An 18,344-nucleotide genomic window follows, 5' to 3' on the forward strand; every position below is an offset into this window, starting at 1 on the left:
GGATTTCTAACTGGTGTGCAGGATGTGCGACACCGATGAGCACAATGCTAACAGCAGTGTTACTGTAGCTATAATTGTCTACAGCTACCAGCCAGGTAATGTCTGCAGGGAGCTGTAACAGCTTTTATTAGAATAACTGGCATATTTGGGAAAAAACAGTCCAGACAATAACATAGGCAGCCCTTGGGGTTTTTTATATATGTCTCTCATGGAAGTAAATTTGTGATTTTCAGATGAGACATTAGGAACTGGGTATACGCAAGTCTGAACTTTCCCCTTCTTGCTGCCTTTTGAAGGTATTCACCAAAATGAATCACATATATAAGAAACACTTAGGAAGTCTGGACAGGAAAACAAAACTCGGTTCACTAAAGGATAAACATATGCACAAGGATGAATTAATCTTTATACAATTTCCAGAAGTACAAATGATTGGAGCTACAATCCCAGAACTAATGTTGTTATTTAATCAGGACCAATCTGAAGACCGCTGTCATCTGACGCCATAAATTCATGGAAGCATCAATTTACTAGATACGATGGAAACCCAACCAGAACATCCTGGCTAGACAATACATGGCCATTTTGTTCTGATTGAATTTAGAATTTTCCTTGTTTATGTGTTCATAAATCAAACTGAAAAGCTAGACTATTATGTTAAGAACATAACTGCTGCTATGAGGAGCCTATGCTACTTCTAGTAGGACAAAAACATAGGGTGAAATCCTGTTTGGATTAAATGAATCAGATTACTCTAAAAAAAAAATAAAATCCCAAGCCATTTGGGAAGACAAATGCATGGGTTAAATCTCACTGAGGGAGAAACATGGCTTCATGCAAGAAAATTTATTAGCCAAATCCATAACAAGACCAAGAATTCAGGTTGATGTTCAACAGTGCAGCTGCAGAGCTATGCTGGCTATTTAATATGTATGCCAGAAGAGTTCTAGTTCCAAATAAATCAACATAATATAGGCTTTGCCTGCAAAAGAAAGTGGCAGTGGTTTCACTAGGACTGTTTCTTTAAATCAATTTCACTAAACATGAAGCAAATCCACATGTGGACACAGTTAAATTGATTTACAACTGGCTTACATTGATTTAGCTTAATTCAAAGGGTGGAATTTTATATGGCAGCTATACACTGACTTAAGTGCATCTACACAAGACTGCAATGGTTCAATCTAAATAGACTTAAATCAAGACTTCAGTTCAGCCACTTTAGCAACACTTCAAATAGCAGGTTAGGTCTTACTAAGTAAACACACATAGAGGTAGATGACAGCCACTTTTCAAAGAACAGGAGATTCAAATCAATCTGAGTACAATTTTATGGAACAGACCTGAGGTTGTCTATTTGTATAAAACTACCAAGGATTAACTATGATGCCTACTTGAAAATTTTCTTTTTTGACCTGTGACCACTGCATTAGAAAACTGACCCTACTTATAAAGGGATTTAATATCTTCCATCAATCCTTTTTTTGGTTTTTATTTACTTATTTTTTACATAGAAATTCAACATCTTCCCATTACTGCAATGACTTCGTATTCATGGAAAACTCATATTCAGTATTCCAGCAGCACTGATCACCTTAGCCTGTGAAGGACGCTTAAAACCCACCAGTTTTGATCATCAGAATGCTTTCCTACAGTGCACAGAAGAAAAAAAAAAGAGAGAGTTTCATACAGTACTGAATACCTTTTCTCATCGGTGTGCTCAACTCATGCTCCAGAGTCAGTATTTTTCTTGCATTCCCAGTGGAGGATCTAGACCATGCAGCAGGGATCAGATTGCTGACTCTCATCTGCTTGTAATTCTGCAGTCAAGTTGCGAATCCTCATTTTATTTCATATCTGAACATAAGGAGAAGAAAATACCAAAGAGAAAAGGTGAGTTCTACAATATCCTTTTGGGTTTTGTCACTTTTTTTTTTTACGCAAAGGTGTTTTTCACAATGTCTTTGACAGATGCAAAAAGAAAAAAGTTAACAATGCTTACTTGGGATAAATATTCACTGGTCTATGTATGCTAGAATGAGCTACAGTGACTGTTCATTGGGATGGTCTCATCAGCACCGGACCGTAAGTACTCAATCCTTTTGAAAATTTGGCCATTTATTTCAGGGCCTAAATGGGCAGTTGGGAGCTTAACTTCAAGTCTTCATTTCTCAGTGCCATGCCTGCTAGCCTCTAAGATGCACAATCCCTGAGGAGAGACTCAAACTCAGTGTTTTACCCTTCTGAAGTCAGTGGAATTTTTAACACTTCCAGTGGTTCCAGCAGGGCCAGGATTTCACCACGCATCTTCTCTTTGCTTAGTTTAATGTTCAGCATACCATCGGTACAAATCAGTACAAATAGGATTAATTTATTTGGTGAAAGCAGGACTGTGGTGATACTGATTACCTCGTTTATTAGCTTTAATAATAGAATTTTTTTGCCATCTCCCTGCCACAACCAATGAAGAAAACACCACCAATCTGCAATCATTTTATGGGTGAAAATACTCTTTGTTTTGGTGTTCTTCACGGACCAATTTGTGACATTAGACATGAAAGATGGGGGATTTTACTCGTGGAATCAGGAATGTTAATATTCTTGGGAAATACTCAGTTGGATCCCTTTCATTGGGAATTTTTATGTGTCATACCACCTCCTTTTTCTTTCTTTTTTTTTTTAAATACAATATAATGTAAGTCAGAAAGCAAAATATTTTTATTAGCCTCAGAGATAAGTCATCTTTCATAGTCATGATTAAATGATACGTGGAAAGGGAGTGATCTCTGAGGCAAAGAAATTTCCACTTATAAAAGTGCAATTTTAACAAGATGTTCTCATGAGCCCCCTTCCAGCATGTTTCTGGAAAAGGCTACTTATGTCATTACCAGTCCCCCAAGCTAACCACTTCTGCACTAAAGAGGCTGATGCAGAAGAGTTTTTAGCTGCCAGCCAAGGCACAGTGCTGTTGCTGCTCCTTCATGGATCTCAGATGACCTCAGGGATACTCCAGACTTCACATCCAAACACAAAAAGAACAATATATTTACTGTCTGCTCAGAAAAAAACAGGTCTGTAATTACTACGTGAGCACTAACAGGATGCATGTAGTCTGTCTATAAAGATAAGAAATTAAATAAAGGCTAGTTGAGAAGTGTTATACTGAACTTTAAAAAACAAAGAATCAAAGAATCATTTTGGTTGGAAAGACCTTTAAGATCGTCAAGATCCAGCACCTCAATGTCCTTCTTGTAGCGAGGGGCCCAAAACTGAACAGAGTACTTGAGGTGCAGCCTCACCATTGCTGAGTACAGGGGGACGATCACTTCCCTACTCCTGCTGGCCACACCATTTCTGATACAAGCCAGGATGCTGTTGGCCTACTTGGCCACCTGGGCACACTGCTGGCTCATATGCAGTCGGCTGTTGACCAACACCCCCAGGTCCTTTTCTGCTGGGCACCTTTCCAGACACTCTTCCCCAAGCCTGTAGTGTTGCATGGGGTTGTTGTGACTCAAGTGCAGGACCCGACATTTGGCCTTGTTGAACCTCAGTCCATCGATCCAGCCTGTCCAGATCCCTCTGTAGAGTCTTCCTACCCTCAAGCAGATCAACACTCCTGCCCAACTTGGTGTCATCTGCAAACTTACTGATGGTGCACTCAATTCCCTCATCCAGGTCATTGATAAAGATATTACAGAGAACTGGCCCCAGTACTGAGCCCTGGAGACCACCACTTGTGACTGGCCACCAACTGGTTTCACCACAACTCTTTGGGTCCAGCCATCCAGCCAGTTTTTTATCCAGCAAAGAGTACAACTGCCCAAGCCATGAGCAGCCAGTTTCTCCAGGACAATGCTGTGGGAAACAGTGTCAAAGGCTTTACTGAAGTCCAGGTAGACAACATTCACAGCCTCTCCCTCATCCACTAAGCGGGTCACCTTGCCATAGAAGGAGATCAGGTTAGTCAAGCAGAACCTGCCTTACATAAACGCATGCTGACTGGGCCTGAGCACTTGGTTGTCTTGTACATGCCGCGTGATGGCACTCAAGATAATCTGCTACATAACCTTCCCCGGCACCAAGGTCAGACTGACAGGCCTGTGGTTCCCCAGATCCTCCTTCTGGCCCTTCTTGTAGATGGGTGTCACATTTGCTAACCTCCCCGGTTAGCCAGGGCTGCTGATAAATGATGGAAAGTGGCTCGTTGAGCACTTCTGCCAGCTCCCTCAGTACCCTGGGGTGGATCCCATACGGCTCCATTGACTTATGCATGTCTAAGTGGTGTTGCAGGTTGCTGACCATTTCCCCTTGGATTATGGGGCCTTCATTCTGCTCCCCACCCCTGTCAAAAAAAAGAGGCGAACAGCAATACTAACAAGAGCAGAGTATGTTGGATTTCTGTCAGTCTTGTATGCTGTCCAGTGGTGTAAATATGAAAAAACAATAGTAAAAAAAAAATAAAACATAAATCCTGATTCCACTGAAGTCAATGGTAAAATTCCCATTAACCTGAACAAGATCAGAATTACTTCCACAGCAGTCTTGCGTACTTGTGACTGGTCAAGATGCTGGTCCATATGATACTCTGTTGTAATCATCATTAAAATGTGATTGATCCTGGAAATATTTTGCTGTTACCTTTCTTACTTTTACTCTGATTTCCAGAGATGTGGTTCCACTTCCCACAGCAGCACACATACTTAACCTGAATCAGAAGGGAGTACAGATGTGCTTGAAAATCAAATATGCCAAAAAAATTCTACCTAAATATTACAGAATGTTGTTCAGACTTTAGCTGAGAATAGTTTAAAGATGTTGCTGAATATAAACACAGTATAATCAAATGAAAAAAAAAGGGTGAGTTTAGAGTAGCCGTTTCTACCTGTGGCCTGCAAACTGCTATAGCGCCATAAACTATTCTTAAAAACCTGGAAAAGGCAATGAGGAAAGGCATTTATATTGCCAGCAAACATAAATTCACTCTGCAGATGCCTGCACTGCCCACGGAAGTTTTTGAGAATCCAAAAATTCAAAGAAGTTGAAAAATCAAATATGTTAAAACAGTGATATTGCTAAACTTGCTAACAAGGTGTCATAAGTGAACTTAGAAAATGAGGATTATCAATATTTACCCAAAATACTTATCACAAAAAACTGAGTAGCAAACCATTTTAACAAGGGGTTAGAATTTGGATGCACACTATTCATTCAAGGTACCTACCCCAGGCTGAAATCCATGTACATTTGATAAACAGGGATCCCATACGACAATGGATTCTTTGTGATTACTAAAATTTTAGGCTGGTTCCCTACGGAAAAGAAACTTTCTTACTCATAGTTTTTGTGTGCTTGTTTATCTTCTCTTTCTGAGCAGTCCAAGTTCAGCCAAACTTGACCAATAATTAAGTTCCCAACAAGTTTTGTAAGCACAGTCAGGTAAAAAGAGCAAGACAGTACAAGCACCTTGGCAGGGGGGAGAAGCTGCAGGGTGAGTTTTACTTTGCTTGACGCCAAAGAATCCACACAGAAAGCAAACCTGCTAAATGTCATTGTCTTCAGTTAGACCTCAAAATCACTGCAGTACACTAACCCATAAAAATGCAGTTTTTATTACCTCTGGCAGTCCTAGAATGATGTTCTGAGAACAGATATAACAATAGATGTGGTACTGATTAGGAGTTTTGCTACTGTCTCAAGGGTATTCAGGACTTTAACCTTCCGCGTAGAGGGCAAAACCCACAGTGCACATGGACTAGTGTTATGCCTCCATTAAGAGCAGATGATGTAGCCCAGAATTCTTGATCTGTAATCAGGCTGGGGGGACAGAGTACACAGTCCGGCATTTGTAATGATTTCAGTACTTGTCAATTTACCAAAGGTGGAAAGTTCCTCGATAGCCTTGTTTTTGATTAGGATGCCACACTGAAAAATATGTGGTAATTTATTGGAAAATCTCAGGCTCAGTTCAGTAAAGCATACTTACTGCAGTGACTGGATAGATGTTTATGCTGTTTCAGACTTAATGATGCCAATACTTATTTTCACTTATTACAGTAATACTTTAAAATCATAAAAAACAACCAGCTCATCTCAGGTAGGAATGACAGATTTAAACATCTTAAAATGATTGGATATTAACCGGATTGGTTTTAGTGTACAGACGAATTTATACTCGGAATAATTTTTAAGCAACTGGAGCTAAAGTACATAACAGTTATTTTTGATAGGTGAGCTTAATTAGGCTACAGGTTCTGATGAGGAAGCGAGCTAAGCTTTCAGAGCCCTTCCCTGCTGCGCTGTGCAGGGATGGTGCTGGACCACGGGCATCATGTGGGAGCAGAAGTGGCTGGTGGCTGAGGGGATGCCAGGGCCCGGCAATGTTGCTTAGCAACTTCCCACAGCTGATTCTGGCAACAACCTCTTTTGTGTGTCGGGTGTGCACCACCGCTTCGTTCAGAACGGGAAAAGACGGAGCAAATAGCCCTCCAGAAGAGAAGACCAGTAAAGCTGCATGTGCCCATCTGCTGCGGGACCTCAGCCAAAGAGCCGCTGTGAAAGAAGCCCTTGTGCAGTAGCTGTTTCTTAACTAGCTCCTTTTCTGGACGCCCTTGTTCTTTCCATGCAAGTATAATATACATTTGAAAAGGATTAATCAATATTAAAACGTGCACAGTTGTTATAGAACAAGAGCATCTGCATGGGGCATTGCTTCAAAAATGGCCTTTTCATTTTACATTCACACTTGAATCCGAAATGACTTTCGAGTGCGAAAAGCCTGCGTTTAACCCAAACTACAGACCCATCCACAAAACCGTTTTGTTTTGCAGACTACATATTATTTTTGCTCTTTGTTTGAAATCACACTTAAGTTGTGCCTTAGTCTGAATCAAGGTGTCCCAGGATACTGAGAATGAATGAAGAAAATGATGAGTCAATGCTCTCGTCTTCAAGATGGTACCGGGTTGCTCCAGAGCTGGGCCACAGTTAAAGTCCTCTCTCTGGCTTCCCACCTCTCGCTTCTCAGGGAAAACGACCCATGTCCCAGTCTGTGCTCAGCTTACACTTTATGGTCACCTCAGCTCTGCAAGGAGCTCAGGCCCTGCTCTTCTGTGAAGAGAGGAGAATAAAGAGGTGGGGAAAGGCAGGTCAAGGCCAGCCCTGCTCTGGAAGCGTGGAACAGCAACGTTCCCCATCTGTCCGGTGGGTCTGACGGCAGCCGGCACATTTGCATCGTTCTTACCAAGCGCTTGCAGCGCTTGACCCACACATTTGCCCTGGAACGTGGAGATGGAAGCAATGCTGGAAGTGTTTGGGTACGTCTGATTAATTTTTCTTCAGCTATTGCGTAAACACACCAAGCTGAATTATTTAGGAATTCCTACCTTTTCTCCTACCATGACAAAATAACTTGTTAAAAAAGGCCCCACAACACTGGCAGATCTTTTATAAGCAAGGAAAAAGCATCTCCTGTGCGCTTGCAATACAGTCCTTAAGAATGCTGAAAGCCAAAATTTTGGATGATATTGCAGTGAAGGAAAACTTGGAAGTAAATTTACATTTTTTGCAGTTTCAAAAAAATCTCTGAAGGACAACTTTCCTTCCTTCAGTAATTAAGAGAAGCTACAGTTCTTTTTCAATCAGCATGCAATGGGTTTAATAGACTTTACATATGAACTGTGGAAAGAATTTGATAATACACCTCAAAAAAACAAATAGCTTGTTTTGTACTGGTCAAAAATAGCTACAGTCTTTTCTGCAATTCAAAATTCAATCATTTAAAACATCACAGAGCTCTTGTCTTTAGACTTTCCAGTCAGCTCTTGCAACACAAACAATGCCTTATTACTGCAACTGCTACTTCTGTCTATTGAGTCAAGTCATTCGAAAAATGATTTCATGGTGGAAAAACTGCCCTAATGACAATGAATGTAATTTTGAAAATTATTTCATTGCATGAAGGATTTTACATAATTTACATTAACTGATTTTTAACATGCCAGTGATTTATGATCTACCAGCCAAAGAAAATACCCAGCAAATGAAAATGCCCTATGAAGAGTGTGCATTTACATAGTGAGTTTACATTTAACCAGTAGTTGAATATGCATAACCACAGCCCTTTTCACAGGCTGAGCTCTGCCCAGGTATGTCAACTATCAGTCGTAGGGACCACTACGGACATGCCGTATACATGCCAGCTCTCCAGGGGTTACATGGCTCTCAGTCCACCGCCACTGCCTTGCAACAGCAGAAAGCAACGTTACCCAGCGGTTGAGGGCACGGACCCTATGATTTGAACCCATCAGGGGACCAGAAGTCCTTTTACTTTGGGGTTTGGCAAATACAGCAGTGCTGCTGCTATCCTGATTGTCATGAATATGAACAGGCAGAGAGAGAGAGAGAGAGGAGAAAATATGCAGCCCTAAACTACAGGTGATCTGATTATTAAATATCAGGAAAGAGTAATTTGACAGAGCAGCTATGAGAGGTAAGGTATAAGCTGGAAACACCCTGCCTGCCCGGAGCTTTCCACTTCCAGTACCAGGCTGATGGGATTCCCACAGCCTTCACTTCCTTACTTCTGTACTTTTTATTTGCTTGGTAAACTACTTTGGTTTTTTTCACTATCTTTGACAGTGGGTTTTTATCATCTATCAGAAATAAATTGACCAAAACCATGTAATCTCTCGTGTGGAAGTTTCAGCTATTGAGGAAGAGTGAGCGGTACGGTGGAGTGCCAGGAAGCTGGTCCCTCTGTGGATGCACTCTGAATATTCACTTTTGGTTTCCAGGCAGTGGCATCAAAGACAGAAACTCCCATAAGCTTTGGGCTACAGATATTCGACCCTAGCTATGTTGAACAAAATTGATTCTGAAGTTAGTTTTTCAGCTATTAGTAATGTTCTTGTTTTCTAAAATATTAATTTGAACATGAAAACCTATGTCATTGCCACATATCCATCTTCCCACCCACGCACTGTCTATCTAGGTATTATGTTATCTGTCTGAAAAATGAGTTAGTTCCCAGGTTGAAGGAAGTTCATAAAAGTTTCAGTGAAACTGGGCTGAAATTTATGAGTATGAAGCCACATTACAGCTTGGGAAAGAGATCAGGGTAAGCTCCCTGGAATTGCGTGGTTTCATTGGAAATCATGCAAAATTTTGTAGGTTCAGCTGTGTCTTGCTTTGAATTTATGAATTTTCTCAACTTCTAAATTAAATCTAGGGTGGGAACTTGCTGGAATTCAGTAGGAGAGCAATGTATCCATAAGCTACTCCTCAGTCCCTCATAGCCCAATGAACGCTGCTTCACGCTTGAGATCCGACTATGTTTACAAGTAACAGAGAACACTGTAGTAGCAACTATTGTAATTTTAAACAATCTTGTCCCATTTACAGAAAACTTCTAGTAGCGAGGAATCTGCTATCTTCCATCCTTCAAAGCACAAGCATTGCCTTTTACTGTACTGTTATTTGTGGAACTACCTAGAGCGCAGCATTGCATTTTGTATGATGAAATCAGCTAAACCGTGCTGACCACAAGCCCTGTACTGTAAACTGGCATTCTCCTTCAGCTCGGGTTGAAAGGTGTCTGTTAGGAAAACGCAATGTGCAACTGCTTTGGGAACACAGGGAAAGAGCTGAACAGAGGCCTCATCCCCCCCAGACTTGTGACAGTGGGTGCACGTGGCACCAAGCAGTCCTCAGGGAGGAAGGAAAGGTGCTACAATGTTCTTTGGCCCCTCAATTTATAACAAAGCTCCACACTAGCTGTCACCACTGGCTCTGTGAAAGGCATTTTAATGACGTTGTTGGAACTGAAGGAATATCCAGGGAACAAGAAGCTGGTCAGCCTCACCTCAATCCCTGGGAAGGTGATGGAGCGAATCCTCCTGGAAGTCATTTCAAGACAAGGGCAGGACAAGAAGATGGTTAGGAGTAGTCAGCATGGGTTTCTAAAGGGGAAATCAAGACACAATGGGCATAAATTGAAACAGAAAAAAATCCTGTTTAAATCTAAGAAAAAAATTTTTTTACTGACAGGGTGACTAAGCACTGCCACGGATTTCCCAGAAAAGTTGTAGAGTCTCCACCCTTGGGGGTATTAAAAACCCAACAGGACATGGTCCCAAGAAACCTGCTCTAGCTGTCCCTACTTGAGCAGGGGGCCTGGACCAGATGATCTCCAGGGGTGTCTTCCAGTCTCAGCCGTTCTGTGAATTGCTATAAGGTGGCTTGTTTGGGGATCAAATGACTGAAGCCTATTGCTGCCATCACTACGCTATACCAGATGTAACTTCAAAATGTTTGTTACAAACCTACTACAAATCAGTCAACTGCAGGACATCAACACTGACCACTTCTTTCTTTAAAGGGAAGTTCGGTGCTTGTGAGAAGTAATTTTTTAGAAGCATTTCTGGAGGAGGACAAGATGTGTATCTTACTGAGTTTATCTCCAGGTAACTGACTGACAGGTGGAATATAGGAACCCTTTTCTAGGTAAGCACCCACAGCGCTGGAAGTGCGCCATAGCAGTCAACTGCACCTTTTACAGCTTTTTATCGCAACACAGCTTGCAGTTTCAGACTGTTGATTTCAGTAAAAATACTCCAAACATCTTTAAAAGTCCACTTCTGCTAATCAGATTAGGAGGCATGTAATTAAGTATCAGCTCTTACTAAGACAGAAGATTGAAGACCCCTTCTCAAGCACTGATAGGATAAGGAGCTGGAAAACTGTTTTTTTCAACATATTTGGTGGAAGGGAGTAAAAGGATGAGGTTGAGGGTTATACAATGTCACACGGAATTATAGGAAAGAAACAGGCACACGCCACTAAAATCAAACAAAGGATCATGCTAAGGGAAATAGCAAACTCTTTTTCTAGGCCTCCCAAATAGCAAAATTATTCAGGACTGTATTTAGGACGCATGTAAAATACTTACTCTCCCAGCAAATGATGCCCTTTAGGTGAGAACTGCAGCATATTGACAAGACAAGGAAAAGCTCACACTGTCTGCACTAGTGTGTGACGTTCCTCTCCCATGAATGAGAGGATTTGGACTGCACAGCTATCAATTTGGCAGACTCCTCACACAGCAAGCCCTGCTGTACTGTCTGCAGACAAGGATCTTTTCTATTGCTTTCAATAGCTACCAGGCCCAATTCTTGCAAAATAAATGCAGGAATCAATGCAGTCTCTGAAGCAGCTTTCACCTCTGACTCCATCTTGCTCTGTGTCAGGGGCTCTCAAACTATGGTATACAAACCATTTCAAAGTGCTGCGCCTGTGCTGCGCTGCAGCTGTGGTGGCTGGAAATGAATCCTGATTTGTTTAACGGCACAGACAAAGTGAAAAGCATTAAGTGCTCTGGCAGCTTGGTGAAGCTGAGCATCCCTGCGAGAGATGTCCTAGAAAGAGCAAAACGTACCACAGATCAGAGCTGGGATAGGTCCCAACTCTATGCTATGCCCAAGCACAGAGTTTAGGACAAAGAAGTTCAGACAGAGCTTCCCTTTCCTCTGCTCATCTGTACAGCTGCAGCCATGGCTGACAATGGTACGTGTTGTTGGGAATGACAAGATCTGATCGAAGAAAGTTTGGTCAGTATTACTTATGACCAGTGATACAAAATGGAGGCAGCAGGGAAAAGCAGAAAATGAATGGTGAGTCTTAATGAATTTCCTCTGAGCAGCTTTCATCTCATACATCACACCGTAATGCAGCGTTTAAAATTTTATATCTTTAAGTCAGTAATAGAAAAATTAAACTATGCATTATTAATAAAGTAACTTACAGAGAGGCTAGAGCCTTTCAAGAAGGTGAACAGAGTTTTCAGAGGCTGTGTTGCGGAAGTTGAGATGGTGGTGCTACCCACAGAGGAAAATATTTGGGACGCTTTCTAAAACTTCTCAAAAGTTTTTCTGGACACTATCATCTGTGAAGGATTTACTACTGGGATGACAACCGTCAAAGCTGATGAGAGAATAAAACTGGGGATAAAGTTGGCTTTGCTGTTCAGGACTGGTTAGCAGTCACTCCTCAGTGACAGTGCATGCTACGCAGAGATGTGGCTTAAATGGTACCATTTAGGTAAAAGGAGTTCTGTGGGATTCATGAGTCTAAAGACAACTAGACCTCATAAAAACTAATGCCACACAAAGCACCTTGCTCCACAGCAAAGACACGGAAAACAGAAAATCAAGCCTCAGCTGTCAGGAAGACTGTTGGTAGATAGAAAAAGCTCCGCAAGTTGCTATGTCAGTGCAGGGTCTTCCCACCAAGGGGCTAGTGCTGCTCCAACAGCCAAGCTTCTGCTTTAAAAAGCATTACTTCTGCTCCCACTTAAATGGCTTGTTCACATGTTCACGCACATTGCACCCGCTGTCCCTATAAAGTAATATATGAAACAGATTCCTTCCTCTAGCACGGACATATAGACATTTTACCTGGACATATAGATTTTTTTTAAGTAGTACCAGTATCTATAGAGTGAAGGAAGACGTATTGACACATAATGAAAGGATCAATATTAAGGTTTGCATCAGTATAACCAAGCACATATAATAAGCTATAATAGATACACCAGCACAAAATCTGTGCTATGACAAGTGTAAGCCTGTGGTCATATAATGTAAAGCAAATGAAGTACTGGAATTTATGTTACTCCGCATCAGCTAGGTACCATGATAATTCACAGCCTTTCACATATGCTGAGTGCTTAGTTTCTTTAAGCTAATTTTACTTCTCGGTTCAGATAGATTAAAAAGATCATGAACACAGTTGCAAGCAGAAATCTGCAAAGCTGTGGTAATTTCATAATTGCAAGGCATAAAGCAATATCCCACTTTTCTTATCCTGTCAGAGCTGGGGTGAAGTGACATTAGTGCAAAAGAAAGAAGAAGATCGCTTTTGCAGACTTCCTGGGGTAGAGGCAGGGCCTTTCAGTGGGCTACACAGAGTCGAACAAAGTCAAGTCTCCTCCCTTGCTACAGTAATAAATAATTACTGAACCAAAACAGATAAGGGCAATTACCAATGATCTTGAGAAAGATTATTTTAATATGGAACGGAGCACTGTTAAAGCAATTAAATTGCTTGTAAAAACCCCCAAAACTCAGCAGGATTTTTACATCTGCAAGTAGGCAAATCTATCAGCTCTACTGCTGTGTTATCAGTCAGGCACGGCTTATACCGTGGTGCTAATCTGTTCCATGGTGCTGCTTTTTCTGCTGTGCTTTGCTACTCCTTCTTCCCATAGAACTATATGTGCTTTAGCAGTGGGAGGAAGCGATCCCTGCCCACCGTAGTGATAGTTTATGCAGCCCTTTCGTTTGCTGTTACGAAAGTCCCTTCACACCCTGCCACATGCACACAGGGGAAGTCTGCCTCAAATTCAGAAATGTTTCCTTTCAAACAGGAATGGAGGCGAAGAATGGAAGTGTGTGACAGAGGTCTGGGAGGGAGGGAGGGAGGGAAGCTTCTCTGCAAATCATGACATGAGAAATACAAAAATAATTTCAAAGTGGCAAACCCAGAATCCAATTCACAACACTTACCCTGGTATCAACATTCTAAAAAAAGGCATTACACAATCAGAATGCAAAGTAAAAAAAATACAGCTTGTTTTTGTGCTAGCAAGGTCTTAACTCACTCAGATTAGAAGCATCTGGTATTGAACTGAATTTCCTTTACTATGTGAGATACGTTTTCTCTCATATGAGCTACATCATGGAAAACCTTTGTGAACAATTTTCAGTATATATTGTGTGAAGCTTCCATTCTTTTTCTTTCAAAATATTGCATATTTGGGTGGGATAACAACAGATAATACCTGACCTGCATATAAAATATTCATTCTAGTTGAGTCTTCACAACATTCAGGGGCTTCCCGAACACAGGGACCAGAGAGGATGCTCTGCTGCTTCTTTTCTCTTTGCACCTATTTCTGGAAGAGGCATCTTGCTGAGGGTTAATTAATACTCAAACAAGGGTAAATTGATATGCAAAGGAGCACCCAAAGTGTCCAGACATTTCCAAAGAGGCGGCAACAGAAGTGATTTACTCTCAGGTGGATTTGCTACCCATGTTCAGCTCACACAGAGCCGCACAGGTTCTATAGGTGATTTTACACTATCAGCATGTTTCTAATTAAATTTCAATAGCTTTAAAAAGCTATTACTCACTTCCAAACCCTAGAACGTTGCTCTTCTTAACTGTCTTCTCTCATACTTTCTTAGAGAATTACATTACTAATGATCAGATTAATATTAAGCCATTTCATTGTAAATGGGTTGGATGTACTGTTAATATCTTGAATTAATCTGCATTTGGCAAGCACATCTCTGCCCTTGTCCTTCTTTCCAAAAGAAATTTAGAATGACAGATTTGTTAGATGTCATAAAATATCTGTAAGGTTAACCTATGAGATAGGACTGGGTACCTTTTACAAGAAGGGAAGCTAAGCATACCTTTCCAATCACAGAAATTAGAAAAAGCTACAGGAGGTCTTGTTTGCTTGGTTTTTCCCCACTTCTCTAGTAACTGTAACAGTTACTTTAATCCTGAGGGCTCAGCTCTTTTTTTTTGTCAGGTGCTGTATGGACAGTAAAAGTGCAAATGCTCACACGTTTCCCTTTGAGCTTGCCAAATCTAGTGAGTTTGGTTTTGAGAGGGCCTTAGTCTCCTGCCTCGTCTTGCCTTGGCCACTGCTCAGGCTGGGGCTCCGCTGACCCTGGCGGCACTGCTGAGCGTGGTAGCAGTCGCTCACCCGCGTCTTTCCCGAAGCCGGCCACCTTCCAGTCCTCCACCGCACATGCAGCAGAGCTCAGCCTGGACCAAATCATGTTGTGCTTTCTGTAAAGGGGTTAGGGAATTGGGCAGTGCTAAAAGCAGGGAAGAAAAAAAAAAAAAAAAAAGATTTCCTGAATCATCTTCCCCTTTGCAACACAGCCAGCTAAATGCAGTCTCCAGCCTTCTGCTTGGCATGGAGGCATCTGCAGTTGGATCCTGCTTTACGTGAGAGAGCAGATGGAGACGTTGAAGGGATAAGAAGTGCTCCTTCCAAGGAAGACACTCACCCTCTGAGGGGAGGTCGGGGACAGGATGATTTCCATGACTCACCTTTTGATAACGGTACAAAAGTGGTGTTTGGGGAATCATTATTATCGACCATGTTATTGGCCACATAAATCAACAAGACTTCCTAGAACAGTTAAGGGCCAGAGCTATTGCAGCAGGTGTTGCGCTGGCTGAACAGGAGCATGGGAAATAAGGGGCATTGCTTCAGGCTCCTGCTTAGCTTTGAAGTGAACTATTGTAGCCAAGGGAAAAAAAGAAAAAAAAAGAAAAAAAAAGAAAAAAAAAATTGATTTTCCTTTTGCCAAATATTTGGCTACAAGGATCTGCTCGTCTGTCATCATTTGTCTTGCCTTGAGAATTGGCCTTTGCAGAATGAAACAAACAAACTCTGCTACACTGTATGGCGTTTTGTATTGACATAAAAGCCTCGCTGAGGGTAACAGACATTTATAGAACGCTTCATATGACTTTAAAATTATCCACCTTTGCCTCCGCTTAGCATTGTTTAATCTCATAGTTTGCATTTGTTATTTGAAATGTATGCAGAGTAGATTGTGTCGCTGATAGCTATGTGAAAAGCCTGCTGTCTGTTGAGAAGACTTATAATTTGTGTGCGTACTAACATCCTCTCCTGAGGACAGGATTTCACGTGGACAATTACAGGCAGACTATGCTTCCCACCTATTCCTTAGAGGGGGCGGAGAATGGCTGCACCAACACAGATTCCTCAGAAGACCCATATAATTCCCCAGAAGACTGACATACATGATAGTACAATCTTCCCCTGTATGAGGTGGGTTGGAAATAGAAAATATAAACCGCTATACTTGCTCTGATTATTCTCAGCTTGCTCCTTTTCCCTTGAGGGTCACTGCTAATTGCTAAAGGTTGGCATAATGCTGCAGCTTCCAGATAGCTGCCGTGTGGACAGGCAAAATTCAGGGACATGAAGGCAGCTCATACTGAACTCCCTGACAGCTCATCCTTCACATTTCCTACCACCCACTCACACACACCACTCCCTGCACTGTGAGCATAGGCATGGTGAAACAGGGAACGGGGTTTAATTGCCAGAAGTCTTATTCTGTGGGTACTTTCTGGGGGACAACAACTTCACAGCCAACTCCTGTGATGCACAGCTAGGACTTGGTCACCACAAAGACAGAGAAAATTTCCTGTATCTGTTGGAATAATTTAAATTTTGGTGAATCTTCAGCTAAAGTCCATTATCCTTCAGGAAGAGTGAATTGACAGGCTGGAGAGGTGGGCTTGTGCAAACCGCATGAAGTTCAACAAGGCCAAGTGCAAGGTCCTGCACATGGGTCGGCACAATCCCAAGCACAACTATAGGCTCGGCAAGGCATGGATTGAAAGCAGCCCTGAGGAGAAGGACTTGGGGGTATTGATGGATGAGAAGCTCAACATGAGCTGGCAGTGTGCGCTTGCAGCCCAGAAAGCCAACCATGTCCTGGGCTGCATCAAAAGAGGTGTGACCAGCAGGTCGAGGGAGGTGATCCTGCCCCTCTACTCCATTCTTGTGAGACCCCACCTGGAGTACTGCGTCCAGCTCTGGGGGCCCCAGTACAGGAGAGACATGGAGCTGTTGGAGCGAGTCCAGAGGAGGGCCACGAAGCTGATCGAGGGCTGGAGCACCTCTCCTGTGAGGACAGGCTGAGACAGTTGGGGTTGTTCAGCCTGGAGAAGAGAAGGCTCCGGGGAGATCTAATTGTGGCTTACCAGTACCTGAAGGGGGCCTACAGGAAAGATGGTGAGGGACTGGTTATCAGGGAGTGTAGTGACAGGACAAGGGGTAATGGGTTTAAGCTGAAGGAGGGTCGACTTAGATTAGATGTTAAAAAGAAATTCTTTACTGTTAGAGTGGTGAGGCACTGGAACAGGTTCCCCAGAGAGGTTGTGGAGCCCCATCCCTGGAAGTGTTTAAGACTAGGCTGGATGGGGCTTTGGGCAACCTTGTCTAGCGGAGGGGAGGGTGTCCCTGCCCATGGCAGGGGTGTTGGAACTAGATGATCTTTAAGGTCCCTTCCAACCCAAACCATTCTATGATTCTATGATTCTATGAATTTGGACCATTAACTTCCACGTTCTGATCTTCACCATCCTCTGTCTTGCTTTGCTTTAGTATCAGAAAACAAAAAAAATGGCTTGTCTAGCTGACAACACACAGAAGAAAACTCCAGGGACAGACGGTTATTTATGCCTGAATATAGGGCCTGCATTCACATTTATATAGCTGGATAAGCATTCTGACTATCAGGGTTATTATCACATCAAGATTTTTTAAAGGCAGTTGATACAAATAGCTTCTACAGAGATGCCACTCAACCCCAGCTCTTTTCTTCTGGGGTCCAAGAAGTCTTCAGGCGAGACCTTATTGATGTCTACAACTACCTGAAAGGAGGTTGTAGCCAGGTGGGGGTTGGTCTCCTGTCTCACGTAACCAGGCATAGGAGGAGAGGAAACAGCCTCAAGTTGCACCAGGGGAGGTTTACATTGGGTTCAAGGAAAAATTTCGTCACCAAAAGGGTTGTTAATCATTGGAACAGGCTGCCTTGGGAAGTGGTCAAGTCACCATCCCTGGAAGTATTTAAAAGACCTGTAGATGTGGTGCTTAGGAACATGGTTTAGTGGTGGACTTGGCAGTGCTAGGTTAACGGTTGGATTCGATGATCTTAAAGGTCTTTTCCAACCTAAATGATTCTATGATTCAGTAGATAGATGACATACAACGTATACCTTTGTGTAAGCTAAATCTTAGAGGTTTTGTTTGATACTGAAGCAACATGTTTTACTGACAACCAATGAAAAGCATAAGAATCACAAAACATATTGCTATTTTCACACAAGTTCTCGGCTTTTTTCCAAGCAGCATTAACTTTTGAAGTACATTTAAAACCAGTGCAAAGATGGGAATACCCTGACAATCAAAGCTCTAATGACCATACCCAATAATTCTATAAAAGCTACAACTGAGAGTTGTCTGAAACAGTATCTTCAGTGATATTAGAGAAGACAAACAGGGACTTTTACTGAATATCAGTGAAGCACAGTAAAATCTGCTTTTCAGTTGCCTTGCCATCACCCAGCACCATGGGAACGGGTCAATTCTTCACGGATCCTTGCCAGACCCACAACACAACAGTGCTGCTGTTACAAGCAAAACTGTATTTTAACCCGGGTCCCCTGCAGATGGGGTCACTGTAATACATCAACCACGACTCAAGCTTAAAGTACACATACAG

General features: G+C 42.2%; 1 protein-coding gene across 1 annotated transcript in view; it reads right to left on the minus strand.

Annotated features, from left to right (window-relative positions):
• The window catches only part of SHISAL1 (shisa like 1), a 202,169-nt gene that overhangs the window by 118,505 nt on the left and 65,320 nt on the right, over window positions 1-18,344 (minus strand). The window contains exon 2 of the mRNA XM_075760024.1: window positions 1,703-1,857. The gene's annotated coding sequence lies outside the window, so the exon portion shown is untranslated. The remainder of the gene's footprint in view (window positions 1-1,702; window positions 1,858-18,344) is intronic.

This window comes from Balearica regulorum, chromosome 1, assembly GCF_011004875.1.
Source record: "Balearica regulorum gibbericeps isolate bBalReg1 chromosome 1, bBalReg1.pri, whole genome shotgun sequence".
Lineage (NCBI taxonomy): Eukaryota > Metazoa > Chordata > Aves > Gruiformes > Gruidae > Balearica > Balearica regulorum.